Raw genomic sequence first — 18,017 nt, forward strand, 5'->3', positions numbered from 1 at the left:
CACTAGTAAACTACACATGGTTGATGATATTACTAGTTTAACTAGCTTGTCTGTCACGTTCGTTATAATGAGTGGACCAAGGCAGAGTTCCACATATTTATTTTAATGAAACTTCAAAGCAGCAAATAAATAAACGAACGTGCCGTTCGTAGCGCACATAGCGCTAAACAAAACAATATCCCACAATGCAGGTGGGAAAAAGACCACACTAAGTATGAGGCAACGATCATCAGCTGCCTCCAATTGGGAACCATACTCACACCAACATAGAAATTAAAGACTAGAACATCGAATCACAGGCTACTTCACAAAATGGGTGATGATTTAACAAGCGCATTCGCAAAAAAAGCACAATCGTTGCACCAATGAACCTAACCATTAACATCAATGCCTTTCTTAAAATCAATACACAAGTATATTTTTTTAAACGTGCATATTCAGTTAAATGAAATTCATGTTAGCAGGCAATATTAACTAGGGAAATTGTGTCACTTCACTTGCGTTTTGTGCAAGCAGAGAGTCAGGGTATATGCAGCAGTTTGGGCCACCTTGCTCGTTGCGAACTGTGTGAAGACCATTTCTTCCTAAAGACCGTAATTAATTTGCCAGAATTTGACATAATTATGACATAACATTGAAGGCTGTGCAATGTAACAGCAATATTTAGACTTAGGGATGCCACCCGTTCGATAAAATACGGAACGGTTCCGTATTTCACTGAAAGAATAACGAAATGATAGTTTCCGGATTTGACCATATTAATGACCTAAGGCTCGTATTTCTGTGTTTGACCATATTAATGACCTAAGGCTCGTATTTCAGTGTGTTTTATTGTATTAAAATTAAGTCTGATATTTGATAAAGCTGACTGACTGAGCGGTGGTAGGCAGCAGCAAGCTCTTTGCAATGCTTGAAGCACAGCGCTGTTTATGACTTCAAGCCTATCAACTCCCGAGATTAGGCTGGCAATACTAAAGTGCCTATAAGAACATCCAATAGTCAAAGGTATATGAAATATAAATGGTATAGAGAGAAAGAGTCCTATAATTACTAGAACCTAAAACTTCTTAACTGGGAATATTGAAGACTCATGTTAAAAGGAACCACCAGCTTTCATATGTTCTCATGTTCTGAGCAAGGAACTTAAACGTTAGCTTTTTTACATGGCACATATTGCACTTTTACTTTCTTCTCCAACACTTTGTTTTGCATTATTTAAACCAAATTGAACATGTTTCATTATTTATTTGAGACTAAATAGATTTTTATAATGTATTATATTAAGTTAAAATAAAAAGTGTTCATTCAGTATTGTTGTAATTGTCATTATTACAAATGTGTGTGTGTGTATGTATATATATATATATATAAAAAAGAGAGTGTCCAACTGTGTGGAGTATATATATATATATATATATATATTAGAGGTCGACCGATTATGATTTTTCAACGCCAATACCGATTATTGGAGGATCAAAAAAGCCGATGCCGATTAATTGGCCGATATATATATATATAATAATGACAATTACAACAAATAAAATAAAAAATTGGCAACTGCTTTTTTGGTCCTCCAATAATCGGTATCGACGTTGAAAAATCATAAATCGGTCGACCTCTATATAGGACACATCAAATATTTAATCACAAAGTATCATGTGACAAAATGAGAGTCTAGCGAGAGCAGAGAAAAGCAACTTCTATCACACTCCCTGCAACCATGATTCAGAGACATAGCAAAGTCAGTAGAGGACAATTACATCTATTCTGTGACAACATGAGAGTGTGGCAAGACGAGAGCAGAGCAGAGCTAGCAGAGTGCAGAACACCAGTCTCACTTCATCCCTGCAGTGAGCCTCCCAGCCCAGCCTGGCCCATCTGATCTGAATCACAAACAAGTCCAACATCAGCTGTGTGTGTGAATCATCCACAGATTAGACCTCTGTGGGCATGTCAAATCACATGTTAAACAGCACCGTTTCCCACGCAACTTTGACTGACTGAGCCATAGGCCTAAACCTATCCCATCCCCGACTGTGCTGTACCATACCTAGTGGCTTATAAGAGGCTCTTAAGAGACAGACATGGAGAAATAAGATCCTTTCATCAGCTTCAACTTGGTTAGATTACACAAGTTCGGGATGTGGATTTGCTACATATAACTCTTTCTGATGATGCGTACACCGTTTAGACTATGAAAGAGATAAATCCGAGGGTGCAAAAGTGATAATCACTGCTGAACTAATAAAAAGGTAGCAAACAAAAACAACTTATGTGGACAGCTTCAGAGCAGCAGTGAAGCCTTAAAAATAGATTACAGTTTGCAGAGGCTACTGTTTAACAGTAAGGAAGTCACTGGGCAGGTGTGACAGCAGTTCATCTTGTTGTGTAAAAGGACAGCTTCGAAGTAGCCGTTATAAGAGCAGTTGTGCCATTCCTATATGTGAGAAATGACACTTATAAAGAGCAGTTGGTTAGGTTCCAGTTATCTTGTGAAACCGTGTTAATACAAAAGCGTGTTCGGTTGCCTGGCCTCACGATTCACGGCTGCTATCTTGGCCATATATCTTCAGATAAATATAGAGACTGAAGCAAGCAACCGAAGCCTAAGTCACTTTCTCCTGCCTGAAAGTAAAGGATCTTACAGGGATGGTTCATCGAAATCTATAACTGAACTGTCTCTTTAAGCACCTGGGCCTCAGCAATGGGACTGCACTGCAGTGACCTTCGCGTGTGTATTATGGTCTATAGAGACCATAAGAAGCTCCATATTGTTCCACTATGGTATATTTAGACTAACAATACAATGGTTGATTTATTGTTTAAATCTGCTTTGCCATAGCTTCACACTTGAATCTTGGAAGCCTTAATGGAAGTCTGTGTAATGTTTGGGTACCCTATGTTCTTCTGCCATTACCCCCAAACGATCAAATCCCCTTCCCAGCTCTTCCCTTCATCTAAATATGGTCATATGTTTGAGGGACAAGTAGATAGAGAGCAAGAGAGACAGAAGAAAAATAGAATCCTCTAAGGGTTTAGCTTTCTCCCATTCTTTCTCTCTCCCTCTCCAATCCTTTCAGGAGATTTCCAAATGGAAATAAAATACAATTCCTTCCACAACCTATGGCATGTGACACACACAAAAAAAAAAAAAAAAACTTTCCCAGCTTCCAAAATGTTATTGAACTAAACAACACTAAGTATTGGGAAAACACACAGATCCTCTTAACCCCATCAGTCCTGAAATCCCCACAAAAATAGGATTTTCATTTATCTGACTTTTATTGATCCAGCCTCACAATGAAGTGTTTTACCGTTTTCCTTTCAGGACAACCAAGGCTACAAATAGAATACAAAACAATTTGACATAAAGTTGCATTCATGAGTTTCATTGGCAAATGTCAATTAAAACAATTAGGTCAGCCAAAGCAAAAATATGATAAAAGTGCATTTATATGAATGCTGTAAGAAACATAAATTGTTCTCTCAGTGGGAAATTAATATCCAATTATCCAACTGTGTGGGGTTTGTGACAGCAACTATGTGAGCTTATTACAGTATTATAGACACTATGTCCTGGGATTTCCTATGATCTACACGTATGTAGAACATCCCCTTCCCTTCAAATGACTCATGTAGCTTGTAAGCGTCATAGAGCAAAACATGTTACATGTGCGTGTTTGTGAGAGTCTCAGCTTTTCATAGATGAATAGTTTGTAGCTCAAACCAAACACTTTGACTCTACATAGGTTTCTGTAAAAAAAAGACCCGGCCCCTTCGGGATCTGCCCTCGTCGCAAAAACACCGCTCTAGCTCATAAATGTCAGAGGCAGAAACTAGGATAATAAAGAAGAGAACCAGTCAAAATCTCGGTGTAAAAACTTACACAAAGCACCGAGATGCTTTGAAGTATAACCTAGCCCGTCAATGACCCTTCTTTTTAATCTTATTTTAAAAAGAGGGAACTTCTAAGCAGCTAGCATCCACCAACTCAGGGCTTTGATTGTTTAACGTCTGATTTAGGCAGAAGTGCCGAGTACTGTTACCATTTAAGAAAACTCCATGTACCTCTGAAATCTGAGGTCCCAGCAGGAAACCATATGGATGTAAAATGGCAGTTCACAGCAACTCTAAACATAATCATGTGTGTGTAAACACAAGTCCAAATATTAGAGTCTCCATTACAGGTATGAGGAATGAGACAAGCAGGTGTGTGTATTGAAGAGGTTTGGTGTGTGTGTCTGTGCGCGCACGCACGCACGCACGCACGCACACACACACACACACACACACGTCAGTGTTTCCCCTATATTCCTTTAGCAGTAGCGGGCTGCCCTGCTAAATCGTTGCCACCACTCCATAAGACATACAATATACTGTATGTGGAAAAGTAATGGAGCATATATTTTTTAAATAAGACCATCTTTGTTAGTTCTCAACCACCAACATAAAAACTAGGCAGTCAGGGAGAATCAAAAATCCAAAAAATTGAATGGCATGGGTCCCACATTGATTTTGTTATAATGTTTGAGTCACTGATGTGTAGAATTGCAGGAAATTATCTTTAAAACTGCACATTTTCTCTGAGCCCCATGGCAAAATGTGTAGAATTGCAGAACATGTGCATTAAAACAGCACCATTTTGTCTCTGTGGCCAAGAAGATGGCCCCATTGTCCATGCCCCACACACACACACACACACACACTAACTTTGCCACTGCTTTTGGAAAATGTCCTAGGGGAACACTGCATGTGCATGTCTGTATGTGTACTCTCAGGTGTCTGTACACTCAGGTTTGTGATATCAGTGTGAGCCCCAGTCATGTCTGTGGAATGCAGAGTGAAGAATGAGACAAGTCCTGACACCACTCCATCTCACACACCATACGAGGAATGTTCTGAGAGCAGGTAGAGGCACCCTACACCCAGGACGTGGATAGAAGTTCATGATGCCACTGGCCACTGATTCAATCACAGAACATCCTAACATCCCGCACCGTCAGCCAGGGACATTTCACAACAACTTAGAGTAGGAAAAACGTTAGTTTCCATTCCTGAAACCAATAAGCAGTACTAAACCAAAAGAAGATTGATTGTTGTTCTCGTCAACAGACTTCCTTAGGCTAGTGGATGTTTGGATTTAGAATCGACTGAATCAGGTGACAGTGTTTGGTTCGTCACTTGTCTGGAAATATTACAAGTTTCCTTCATATTTTCCCTTTTTGAGGCTGCCAAGAGCACTTCCTCAGTGAGACAAGAACTATCCTTAAGCAGAATAGAAGAGGTCAGAAAAACATAAATGACCTTTCTACAAAAGTACAAACATTCATTATAGATTTGCACCAAGATTAAGCTATACATGTCTAATTATTAGAATCAGGTGTGCTAGATTAGGTTTGGAGTGAAAACCTACAGGACGGTAAGGTAGTCTCTCCAGGAACATGGTTGGAGAGCCCTGACCTATTCTCTTGCCAGTAACTGCACCAATGGGACCTGTACAATGAACATATTTGGGGGAGGGGGAAGCCAATATGGCTACATTTGATGGTGTAGATGCTGAACCACACTTTTCTAATGTTTGTCAATAGATTCAGCACTTTGTAACAGATTGGAATGCTTCTCCAGCAGAGCCAGTGGTAGATAAACAAGATGACAATAAAACAACAGCTGAGGCCCTCCCTACATGAAACAAATGTGATCGTCACGCATGATCATTAAAATATAACAGGTCTCCTCCACGCCTTGGTTAGTATTTCCACAACCTAACGTAGCAGGGATAAAAGAAAGGCCTGAAACTAGATCCCCTACATACTGGTCTTTACCAGAATATATATTTTTTTTAAACTGTCAGGGGAGGTTCTCTTCTGCACCAATCCAGTAAATGTGGAGGAGGAGTTAAGAGTGTTGGCTTTGTTAACATCCAAAAGCGGAAGTCGTGTCACAGGCTCTCTTTTCATTTCCCCTGAAAACCAGAACATCCGGTTGTTGGGTACTCGGCTGAGGCTAGCATTTTCATAACAGATTTTAGGGAGATGGGCCCCATCAATGAACCGATTTCATCCATTCATAGGTGAAGACCAGGGTAAACTTCCTTTGCTTAGAGGACAGCAGGGTTGTGTTCATTCGGCACTAAATGGAAGGAAACAGACAAACAGGGAGGAACTACCTGGTCTTACTCAATAAGAAACACTTGGTTGTTTTTCATTGCAAAATGTTTTGCTACAGTGTGCACTAACGAATACACCCCAGGCATGTGGTCCCTCCTCACAGGACAGAACATGCAGCTGTAGCAGTAGCTGTACAGCTTCCAGTCCACAGGGCGTGGCTGCTCAGCTCACACAACTCAAATTTCAAGTTTTATTAGTCGAATGTACAGGATACGCATGATCCAACGAAATGATTACCTGCAGGTTCCTTCTCGAAAATACAATAACAGATAAGAATATGAAGATAAAGTAAACGGAACAAAAATATAAATGCAACATGTAAAGTTTTGGTCTCATGAACTGAAATAAAAAGATCCCAGAAATATTTCATACGTACAAAAATGCTTATTTCTCTCAAATGTTGTGCACAAATTTGTTTACATCCCTGATAGTGAGCATTTCTCCTTTGCAATATAATCCATCCACCTGACAGGTGTGGCATATCAATAATCTGATCAAACAGCATGATCATTACACAGGTGCACCTTGTGCTGGGGACAATAAAAGGCCACTTTAAAATGTGCAGTTGTCACAGAACACAATGCCACAGATGTCTCAAGTTGAGGGAGCGTGCAATTGGCATGCTGTTTTGGGTTAAATGCGAAGACACATTTGAGTTGAATACATAAAGGTGTACAACTGACAAGGTATCCCCCTTTCCTGACTTGCATGAATGTCCACCAGAGCTATTGCCAGATAATTTATTGTTAATGTCTCTACCACAAGCCACCTCCAACGAAAATATTACAGTATGTCCAGGACCGCTACATCCAGCATCTTCACCTCGGGGGTTAGGGGGGGGGTGCTGAGGAGTATTTCTGTCTGTATTAAAGCCCTTTGTGGGGAAAAACTTGTTCTGATTTGCAGGGCCTGATATGAACTGTAACTCTGTAAAATCTTTTAAATTGTTGCATATTTTATTTAACCTTTATTTAACCAGGAAGGGCTCATTGGGCTCTTTTTCAAGAGCATCCTGGCCAAGATAGGCAGCACCAAGTCATTACAAAAATTACAGACAAACAACATGAAAAACTACAAGTAATCTAGTAAAAACCATAGAATTCACAAGAGTATAACACAATCAAAAACAGCACATTTAAAATACTGACAGGTCAGGGCATCAGTCTCAAGATCATTCATCAGTGATTTAAAAATACCAATTGGGACAAGTTCTTCCAGTTTAAAAGTATTTTGTAAGGCGTTCCAAGACGATGGCGCAGAGTACATAAAAGCCCTTTTACCAAATTCAGTTCGGACATTTGGAACAGTTAGCAGGATAAAGTCCAGCAAACGAAGAGAGTACCCACCACATTTCTGAACAATAAAAATGCCCAAATAAAAAGGTAATAAACCCAAAATGGCTTTGTAAATAAAAGTATACCAGTGACTGAGCCTACGAGTGACTAGAGAAAGCCAGCCAAGCCTGGTATACAAGGTGCGTAAGGGTTTTGCAGTTTATAATAAATCTCAAAGTGCCATGGTAAAGGGTGTCAATTGATCTCAAACACTGAGCGGAAGCATTCATATATAAAATATCCCCATAGTCTAGTAAAGGCATAAATGTAGCTGGTACTAGCCTTCTTCTGGCTTCAAAAGAAAAACAGGCCTTATTCCTAAAATAAAATCCCAATTTCAGCTTCAATTTTTTTGTAAGTTGTTGAATATGCAATTTAAAAAAGAGAGGCAGTCATAATTAAAATTCCAAGATATTTATATGAGGTTACAGTCTCAATCTCATTGCCCTGACAGGTAATAATAGGTAAAAGTTGAGGTATATTTCTTGCTTTAGAAAACACCATTAGTTTAGTTTTGTCAGTATTGAGGATAAGCTTCAATTGACACAAGGTATGTTGAACAGTAGAAATAGCAGTTTGCAAGTTCTGGACAGCTTTTGAATATATTGCATTTAGATTTTTGTTCAGTATAAATGGCAGTAAAATATAATAATACATTTTAGCCTAAGTATAATACAAGATAAGACAATTAATAGTCCAATATTTAGAAGTGTATATATTGAGCAGTATAATATAAGTCTGGTAGCAGCTGTATGAATGTACATCCAGTTGCCAGTTTATTAGGTACACCAACACAAAAATGGTTTGCTCCTACACACAGTGAGTCACGTGCCTGTGGCTTGCTATATAAAGCAGGCAGACAGGCATCCAGTTACTGTTCGCTTGAATGTTAGAATGGGCAAAACGAGTGACTTTTAAGCGTGGTCTGCCCGACGTTAAGGGAGAGAAGAACTCAAGGCTGGGGTGTGTGGGGTCCTTAATGATGCTGCATACCTTCCTCAGGCACCATTTCAAGTAGATGTCCTGGATGGGTGGGAGCATGGTACCAGTGATGTACTGGGCTGTCTTCACCACCCGCTGGCGGGTGGAGGACCTTGCGGTTGTGGATGGAGCAATTCCCGTACCAGGCCGTGACGCTCTCGATGGTGTAGCGGTAGTATTTGGAGAGGACCCAGGGCGGCATGCAGAATTTTTTCAGCCACCTTAGGAAATAAAGACGCTGTTGCACCCTCGACAAGACTGATGAGGAAGAAAAGGACCCCATGGAGCGGCTCTCACACTCACACAGATAAGCATCAGGGGGGACTATGGCCACCGCTCAGGAAAACTGCTCCTGCCTGACCTCCATGTGAGGACTATGAGGAGTGGAAAAGGTTTTTAGTTTAAGATGGATAGGGGCGGCAGGTAGCCTAGTGGTTAGAACATTGGGCCAGTAACCGAAAGGTTGCTAGATCAAATCCCTGAGCTGACAAGGTAAAAACCTGTCGTTCTGCCCATGGCCGTCATTGTAAATAAGAATTTGTTCTTAATAACCTGTTAACCTGTCTGGGCTAGGGGGCAGTATTTTCATGGCCGGATGAAAAACGTACCCAATTTAAACAGGTTACTACTCTGGCCCAGAAACGAGAATATGCATATCATTAGTAGATTTGGAAATAAAACACTCTGAAGTTTCTAAAACTGTTTGAATGGTGTCTGTGAGTATAACAGAACTCCTATGGCAGGCAAAAACCTGAGAAAAATCCAAGCAGGAAGTGGCCTGTCTGAGAATTTGTAGTTCTTCTTTTGATTCTCTATCGAAACTACAGTATCTGTGGGGTTACGTTGCACTTTCTAAGGTTTCCATTGGCTCTCTAAAGCCTTCAGAAAGCGGATTGTGGCGTCTTCTGTCTCTGGGCAGAGTATAGTAGCTCAGTTTCTCAGTGGTCTGCCTGGTGACAAAGGGATTGGATATGCGCGTTCACGCGAGAACGCTGTTTTTTCTTTTCTTCTTTGAATGAATACACCATTGTCCAGTTGGAACATTATCGCTATTTTCCGAGAAAAATACCATAAAAATTGATTTTAAACAGCGTTTGACATGCTTCTAAGTACGGTAATGGAACATTATTTTTGTCTCAAAATGCGCACGCGCGTTACCCTTTGGATAGTGACCTGAACGCATGAACAAAACGGAGGTATTTGGACATAACTGTGGAATATTTGGAACAAAAACAACATTTCTTGTGGAAGTAGCAGTCCTGGGAGTGCATTCTGACGAAGATCAGCAAAGGTAATACAATATTTCTAATACTAATTCTGAGTTTAGTGTGCCCCGAACTTGGCGAGTGTCAAAATAGCTAGCCGTGATGGCTGAGCTATGTACTCAGAATATTGAAAAATGTGCTTTCGCCGAAAAGCTATTTTAAAATCTGACATATCGATTGCATAAAGGAGTTCTGTATCTATAATTCTTAAAATAATTATGTATTTTGTCAACGTTTATGATGAGTAATTTAGTAAATTCACCGGAAGTGTTTGGTGGGAATGCATGTTCTGAACATCACACACACCAATGTAAAAAGCTGTTTTTGGATATAAATATGAACTTGATTGAACAAAACATGCATGTATTGTATAACAATGTCCTAGGAGTGTCATCTGAGGAAGATCAAAAGTTAGTGCTTCATTTAGCTGTGTTTCGGATTTTTGTGACATATATGCTTGCTTGGAAAATGGCTGTGTGATTATTTTGGTCTATGTACTCTCCTAACATAATCTAATGTTTTGCTTTCGCTGTAAAGCCTTTTTGAAATCGGACGATGTGGTTAGATTAACGAGATTCTTATCTTTAAAATTGTGTAAAATAGTCGTATGTTTGAAAAATATAAATTATTGCATTTGAGGTTTTGTATTTCGCGCCACGCTGTTCCATTGGATATTGACTAGGCGTTCCTCAACAGGTTTTAACTGACTTGCCTAGTTAAATAAAAGTAAAATAAATAAAAAAATAGGCTACTCTTCAAGCATTGCTGATTAAATTCCTAGACCTCCTACACACTCTCAATCCAGAAATGAGAATTGTGTTTCCATTCCCTTGAAAATGACAGAATCTGAGATTGTGTCATCTACCTACATCCTGTTGTACTCATAATGACATGGTACTTCAGATCAGTAAACACAAAAAGTCTGTGTGTTGTGCCTTCAATTAGACTACATCTGCAGGGAAAAGGCCAGCAAGTCCAACTTGAGGGGGTCATTTTGTCAATACAACATTTACATAAAACCCATTTCAATATAGTGATTTTCAGGCAGGGGACCCTGAGAGGAACAAAGATCAAGGCTGGTCCAGCATCTCAAAGAGGATGAGTATGAATATCAACGTTCATTAATCCTTTATTTAACCAGGCGGGTCCCATTGAGATAGGAGTCTCTTTTTCAAGTCAGCCTTGGCCCTGAGGAAGCAATCAGCAAGCAGTCATGCAGTCATATAACTTGACTTAGTGGCCCAGCTGTGACTGCATAGACACAGAGAGACATCTCTCTGAATGAAAAGGAGCCTTTTCTTGTCAAGAGAACTGGTGGGAGTGAGAAGAAAATCCAAACAAGACCTTTCGACTGATAACCCTCCCGTCTCTACTCCCAAGCAACAGTGGAGGGATTGAGATTAGATGTATGGGCCCGGTCACACTGTTCACAGAGCACGCTAGGCCAGAACAGGAAGTGACTAGCTTAAGGAAGCCTGGAACCCTGGGAGGAATGAGAGGACAGTCCCTCCTCTGTTCTGTTCCACTCAATGAACCACAATCAGATACTCCATTCAAATGTCTCCAGCCATAGGGCTTCAGATACAGTTGAAGTCAGAAGTCTCCATACACCTTAGCCAAATACATTTAAACTCAGTTTTTCACAATTCCTGACATTTAATCCTAGTAAACATTCCCTGTTTTAGGTCAGTTAGGATCACTACTTTATTTTAAGAATGTGAAATGTCAGAATAATAGCAGATAAATCATTCTATTTCAGTTTTCATTTCTTTCATCACATTCCCAGAGGGTCAGAAGTTTACATACACTCAATTAGTATTTGGCAGCATTGCCTTTCAATTGTTTAACTTGGGTCAAACATTTTGTGTAGCCTTCCACAAGCTTCCCACAATAAGTTGGGTGAATTTTGGCACATTCCTCCTGACAGAGCTGGTGTAACTGAGTCAGGTTTGTAGGCCTCCTTGCTCGCACAAGCTTTTTCAGTTCTGCCCACAAATTTTCAATAGGATTGAGGTCAGGGCTTTGTGATGGCCACACCAATACCTTGACTTTGTTGTACTTAAGCCATTTTGCCACAATTTTGGAAGTATGCGTGGGGTCATTGTCCATTTCGAAGACCCATTTGCGACCAAGCTTTAACTTCCTGACTGATGTCTGGAGATGTTGCTTCAATATATACACATAATTTTCCTACCTCATGATGCCATCTATTTAGTGAAGTGCACCAGTCCCTCCTGCAGCAAAGCACCCCCACAACATGATGCTGCCACAACCGTGCTTCACGGTTGGGATGGTGCTCTTTGGCTTGCAAGCCTCCCCCTTTTTCCTCCAAACATAACAATGGTCATTATGGCCAAACAGTTCTATTTTTGTTTCATCAGACCAGAGGACATTTCTCCAAAAAGTACAATCTTTGTCCCCACGTGCAGTTGCAATCTGTAGTCTAGCTTTTTTATGGCGGTTTTGGAGCAGTGGCTCTTCCTTGCTGAGCAGCCTTTCAGATTATGTCGATATAGGACTCGTTTTACTGTGGATATAGATACTTTTGTACCTGTTTCCTCCAGCATCTTCACAAGGTCCTTTGCTGTTGTTCTGGGATTGATTTGCAGTTTTCGCACCAAAGTACGTTCATCTCTAGGAGACAGAAAGCGTCTCCTTCCTGAGCGGTATGACGGCTGCGTGGTCCCATGGTGTTTATACTTGCATACTATTGTTTGTACAGATGAACGTGGTACCTTCAGGCATTTGGAAATTGCTCCCAAGGATGAACCAGACTTGTGGAGGTCTACAATTTGTTTTCTGAAGTCTTGGCTGATTTCTTTTGATTTTCCCATGATGTCAAGCAAAGAGGCACTGAGTTTGAAGGTAGGCCTTGAAATACATCCACAAGTACACCTCCAATTGACGCAATTGATGTCAATTAGCCATGACATCCTTTTCTGGAATAAAGGCACAGTGAACTTAGTGTATGTAAACTTCTGACTCACTGGAATTGTGATACAGTGAATTATAAGTGAAATAATCTGTCTGTAAACAATTGTTGGACAAATGACTTGTGTCATGCACAAAGTAGATGTCCTAACCGACTTGCCAAAAAATACAATTGTGGAGTGGTAGAAAACGAGTTTAATGACTCCAACATAAGTGTATGTAAACTTCCGACTTCAACTGTATCTTGCAAAGAGTGCTGGGTGAGTGACTGCTATCAGATAGCTGCATGCAGAGAGGGCTGGGTGAGTGACTGCTTATTGTCATATACAGTGGTTTCTAAGCTGAACACTTAAACAATATCGATTTAACATTGGTTTGACTTTTACATATGGAGTTACCCTTAAGTAAATCTTCTGACGTAACTCATGTGACATCCTGCGGGCTGTTCACTGCTCAGCTGACTGTAACCTGGAAGTGAAACTTGGTAATACTGTACACTTCAGGTCATAAGTCTGGTTCCCTTTTATATGCATACGTCCACGCCCTGAAGATGGGTTAGGACTCACGTGGCCAGGGCTCTCTTGAAAAATAAGTTGTCCTCTTCCACCATTTATGATTACCTACCCCAAACAAAGCCCATTTCAGAGAAAGAGAACAGGTGGCATTTCCCCCTCACCATTAAAATGGCTGCCCTTCAAAATCACTGGGCACTAATTAGTACTAAAACTGGGCCAGACAAAGCAACATAAGTTTGGTGTGTACGTCTGCCACATGAAAAATTCAATGAGTTCAGTGGGAGGCTGTCGCAGTCCTCGCGCCAGCCGGCCAAAGTACCAATACAACTGCAGTGAGTGCTGTAACTGAATTATAAATCCAAAGGCCAAATTGAAGTGAGAATGTTCTAGGCATTGTTGGCATCAGATAAGTGTTTTGTTTGTTAAGAACTCCTCAATAAGCCATCAGGGAACGTTGTGCTGTTCTACTTGGACCAACAACATAGCACGTGTCTACGCTTGTGTCTGGGTTTTTCTTTTCACCATCCCGCATCACTACAATCCTATTCCTCGGGCCCAAGAACCAGCCCCCCTACTCATAATATTATAGCCAATTAAGTTGTTAGAACTTTACGCTAATTAATCCTCGTCTGACCTGAAGGAAACCAGGACAACTCGGTTGAAATGACATTTGCTAGCAAACTAGCCTGTTCTGTTTTCATTTTATTTGCCTTGTTTGCCTCCTACAGCTAAATAAGGTGAACTCTCAAATTCAAGGTAACAATATAGGGTCAAAACTTTATTCATAGTAATAGTCACTCCTCAAGTGGCTCTACAAGGCCCCTCGAAATGCCCTTTCCATTAAGTGCACAAATACATTTTAACAGAACCAGTCACAATTGTTGCATAGGCAGATCATTCTCAAGGCTTGGACGCCTGGCTTTGGAAACAAGCGAGTCATTGACTCCCGCCAGGCCCAGTGTAGTGTACTACTCTGTCAAAAAGAATGCTTCAGTATATAGGGGGACAAAGGGGTCAATCCACCAACTAACAGGACATTCTGCCACTTTGCAGTGATCTCATTGGAGCCAACAAAGTTCCAGAGGTTTCACTGAGGGACATTCTTTCGAAGGATTCCAAGGGGCATTTCCTTTATCAATGGCGCCTACATCAACCAGGGAAGATTCAGTTAGGCATGTTGATAAAACACTTATGACTGACAGACCATCTGAAAAGACCTGCAGAGAGAGAGAGGATGGCTGCCAAGAATGCAGCAAAATCATATTGAATTCTCCCATTGTTTTAGTACAAAATAAACACATTTAATTGAAATTGTGTGACTAAAACACTGCAGTGCTTTTCTCGTCATCATGTATGATTTTTGACATTAGAACTAAATCTCCTTGGAGCATACGTTTGGTTTGCGTGTCAGATTTTTGGAGACAGAGGAGCAGATTTTGGGAAGGGATATAGGCTAGCCTATACAGAGACTAATAGCTTCAGAATGCTCTTGCCGAACAACAGAATTCCTCAATAATGCAGAAACAGATACATATTCTCATCATTACAGAAACGGAGTGGTTCATAATTCATATTCAATTAAGGATGGGTCCTTCAATTCATCTAATCATCCACAGTTTACAATGTACTGGCCAATTCAATGGCACATTCTAAACAAAAATATAATTCCTTGGGAAATGTCAAATTCTTTGTGATTCTAAAATTAACTGAGTGAATTCCTGGAGAGACAATTCCAGTGGAGATTTTGGCTTTGTTTGTTCATACATTATCTAGACTTCAGATAGATCAAAAGGTACAAGATAACACTCAGTGGGGGTGGAAACAAAGTGAATGTATACTGTATAGTGTGTATGTGTGTGTTTTAGGATTATGGCAACTCTGTGTTGAATAAATACAATTGCCATGGGGCAAGGTGATCCTATTACTGTATACCACTCCCAATTGTCAACACTGAAACCAGTTTTTTTATGTCCTTAGTCATAGCCATTCTCAATAAGTAAAAAACATATATGTTCAAAAACTGAAATGAGACATGTTACGCTTCATCAAGAGTCAATATTTGGCTTGTTGACTCATCTTGAGTAGGAGAACACTAATCCTGAGCATATGACACAGCCCATAGTTTAGAAGTAGGCTATAGCCACCGGCAGAGAGCTAGTGAGAGCTCTATGGCCTATATAGCTACACTTTATTACATATCTCTCTCTTTCTCTCTCACACACACAGACTAGTGTATTGCTGATTGACATATCTTGGCATGAATGTAGCTACTTGAAGAGCCAATAATGTGATGGTCAATAGCGTTCCATAGCTTTGTCCCAATAATAAAACTAGGTACTTAATAACTATGTAAAATGTTAGGCAACACTTAGCCTACTATCATTAAGACATTAATTATTGGATTAGAAAGACCTTCCCGAACATCCTGATCCAGGGAGCTATTTCACATCAGCTTTATTAGAAGCATTGCGGCAATGTTGAGTTCAGAACGTATTTGATTTCAATGCAACTTGACGGCCCGGATACATTGTTTATGTTCAATCATTGGTTTCATCACATACAAAAATAACAAGTCACTTACCCTGACGAGTACCAGTGTATTGCCGTTGCTTGTTTATTTACGAGATGGGCAATAGTTCATCGAATGTAACGACAAAATGTCACAGACTCAGTCATCGAAGTAAACCCCAAAATTATAACCGATTTCAGACGACGTTCACAGCAGAGAATCGATGGTCGAACTGATGCGGAGGGATCCCATTCAACCGGAGGGGCGGGCTAGACCAAGACGGGGATTGCCTGAGAATCAGGGCAGCAGTCGGAACTAGTCTGATTGCAGCAATCATTTGAATCCCTAATTATGAAAGAGTATCCAGCTCTTTGCCAACTGCCTTGAAATCAAAGGATAGATATGACTAGATTTTGTGGTAGAAACATATCTAGGCTCCTGCGTTCACTGCTGCGGATAGTAGGCCTATCACACAAGCAAAGAGAATTCAGGATCAAAACATTGACAGTGAAAAGGAGGGGAGGATGGGGTAAAGACGTCCACATGCTTCCCATTCGAAACAGTTAGTGCATATATTATGACGACATTTTATGACGTTTTGGTCTTCGGCAAAGCACCAAGTGTATAAAACTTAGTGCACTGTGTTCGTAACAGATTCTAATTTTGGGAACATAAACATTTATTGCGATGAGAAAATTACATCGGCCCAGTTTCAACCTCTCCCACTTCCCACAAACGTTGTGCATCTTCTTCTGTGGGGATTATCGGTGGTTGGCATCCAAAGTTATGGTGAATTACTGCCACCTACTGTACTGTACTGTACTGGAGTGTGGGTCAGAGACAGGGAGAAACTAAATCCTACCTGCCAGACCTGTTGCTCTTGAAAAAAGATAACAAAATATTTGAGACTATATCTAATGCCATACTTCTCAATATACTTTAATTTCCAGGATCCCCTTCTCCCTCATACTATATCTCAGCCTCTCTCTTTCTCTCTGATACTGCCTACACTGTAGCAATACATGCTCCACAGTCTCTGTTTCCTGGCAATAATCACACTTTCCTGTTGGATGCTTTCCTATCACATTTAAGGTCCTCTTCAACCGGCTGTGTCCAACCTTTAATCTTGTAAAAATAGCCTCCTCTCTTCTGTCCCTTCCTGCCGTCCTCCCCTCTTCGACTTTACTCTGTACTTGAAATAAATGCCTGCCCTTAGTATCTCTATTCCACTGCTCCCACCATCTCCGCACTATCACTGTCCATATCAGGCTTTTTGCCTCTGCCTTGCTCATTGAAACTACATCAACATCCCCACTACTAAGTGCTTGTTTAGTCAGTACATCAACTGCCTCGTTCCCCTCCACCCCCACATGGGCTGGGATTCAAGTAAATCTTATCTGTATACCCATCTGTCTAATCCAGCCATGGGTTTGTAGCACCTCATAAAGCAGGTCTTGTCTGATATGTGATATAAAGGGCTGGAGACTCATCAACACTGCACCTGAATCAGAGCAAATAACTACTCTGTCTGGCTTGACTTCCTCCATCCACTGCAAGGCCAACAGTATGGCCATCAGCTCCTTCGTATATATACAGTCAGATGATCTGTAATGTTTCCGGACTGTCATCCCACATTCCTCCACTATAAATGCTGGCCCAGTATGTCCTGTCCTTGGATCTTTTGAACCATCTGTGAAAATGGCCACAAAATCCTGATAGACAGTATTCAGATGTCTCTTAAACAAATTAGATAGATCAACACCCTCCCTCCCTATCTTTCTGTAGTCTCTTCAACACTTCTAGATCAACTACTGGAGGCAGGAGTAGCCATGGTGGATATACAGGAATAGCTACCATTGGAGTAAACTCCATTCCATACAGTCCCATCTCCTTCGCCTGGGTATGACCCACCTACCCAAAGATTGTGTTCTGTCTTCGCTCATGTTCTCAGCATGCCTGTAAAATCCCTTTCGCAGGATGAGACACCCCATGTCCCTGTAGGTTGACCCAATAATTAATTGCCAGCTGCTGTCTCCTAACCTGCAATGGCATATCCCCCATCTCCACCTGTAGTACAGACACTGGGGATGTCCGAAATACTTGCCCCTGGATGACATCTAGCCTTTCCAATGAGGTCCTTGCTGCCTGAACCATACACAATACTGCCATAGTCTATTACAGATCGAATCAATGCAACATACATGGTCCTCAATGAGGAACACCCAGCCCCCCACTCCTTCCCTGTCAGACAGCGCATCACATTTAGCGCCTTCTTACACTTTCCCACCACTCTCTCAATGTGTTCTGCCCTCATG

The 18,017-nt window shown here is 40.8% G+C and overlaps 1 protein-coding gene across 2 annotated transcripts in view; it reads right to left on the reverse strand.

Moving 5' to 3' along the window:
- The window catches only part of LOC115165589 (proto-oncogene tyrosine-protein kinase Src), a 38,863-nt gene extending 22,635 nt beyond the window's left edge, over positions 1-16,228 (reverse strand). The window contains exon 1 of one of the 2 annotated variants that reach the window (XM_029718794.1): positions 15,775-16,228. The gene's annotated coding sequence lies outside the window, so the exon portion shown is untranslated. The remainder of the gene's footprint in view (positions 1-15,774) is intronic. The other variant, XM_029718795.1, reaches the window with a different exon arrangement.
- Between the last annotated feature and the right edge of the window lie 1,789 nt (positions 16,229-18,017).

The sequence above is a fragment of the Salmo trutta genome, chromosome 28, assembly GCF_901001165.1.
Source record: "Salmo trutta chromosome 28, fSalTru1.1, whole genome shotgun sequence".
Lineage (NCBI taxonomy): Eukaryota > Metazoa > Chordata > Actinopteri > Salmoniformes > Salmonidae > Salmo > Salmo trutta.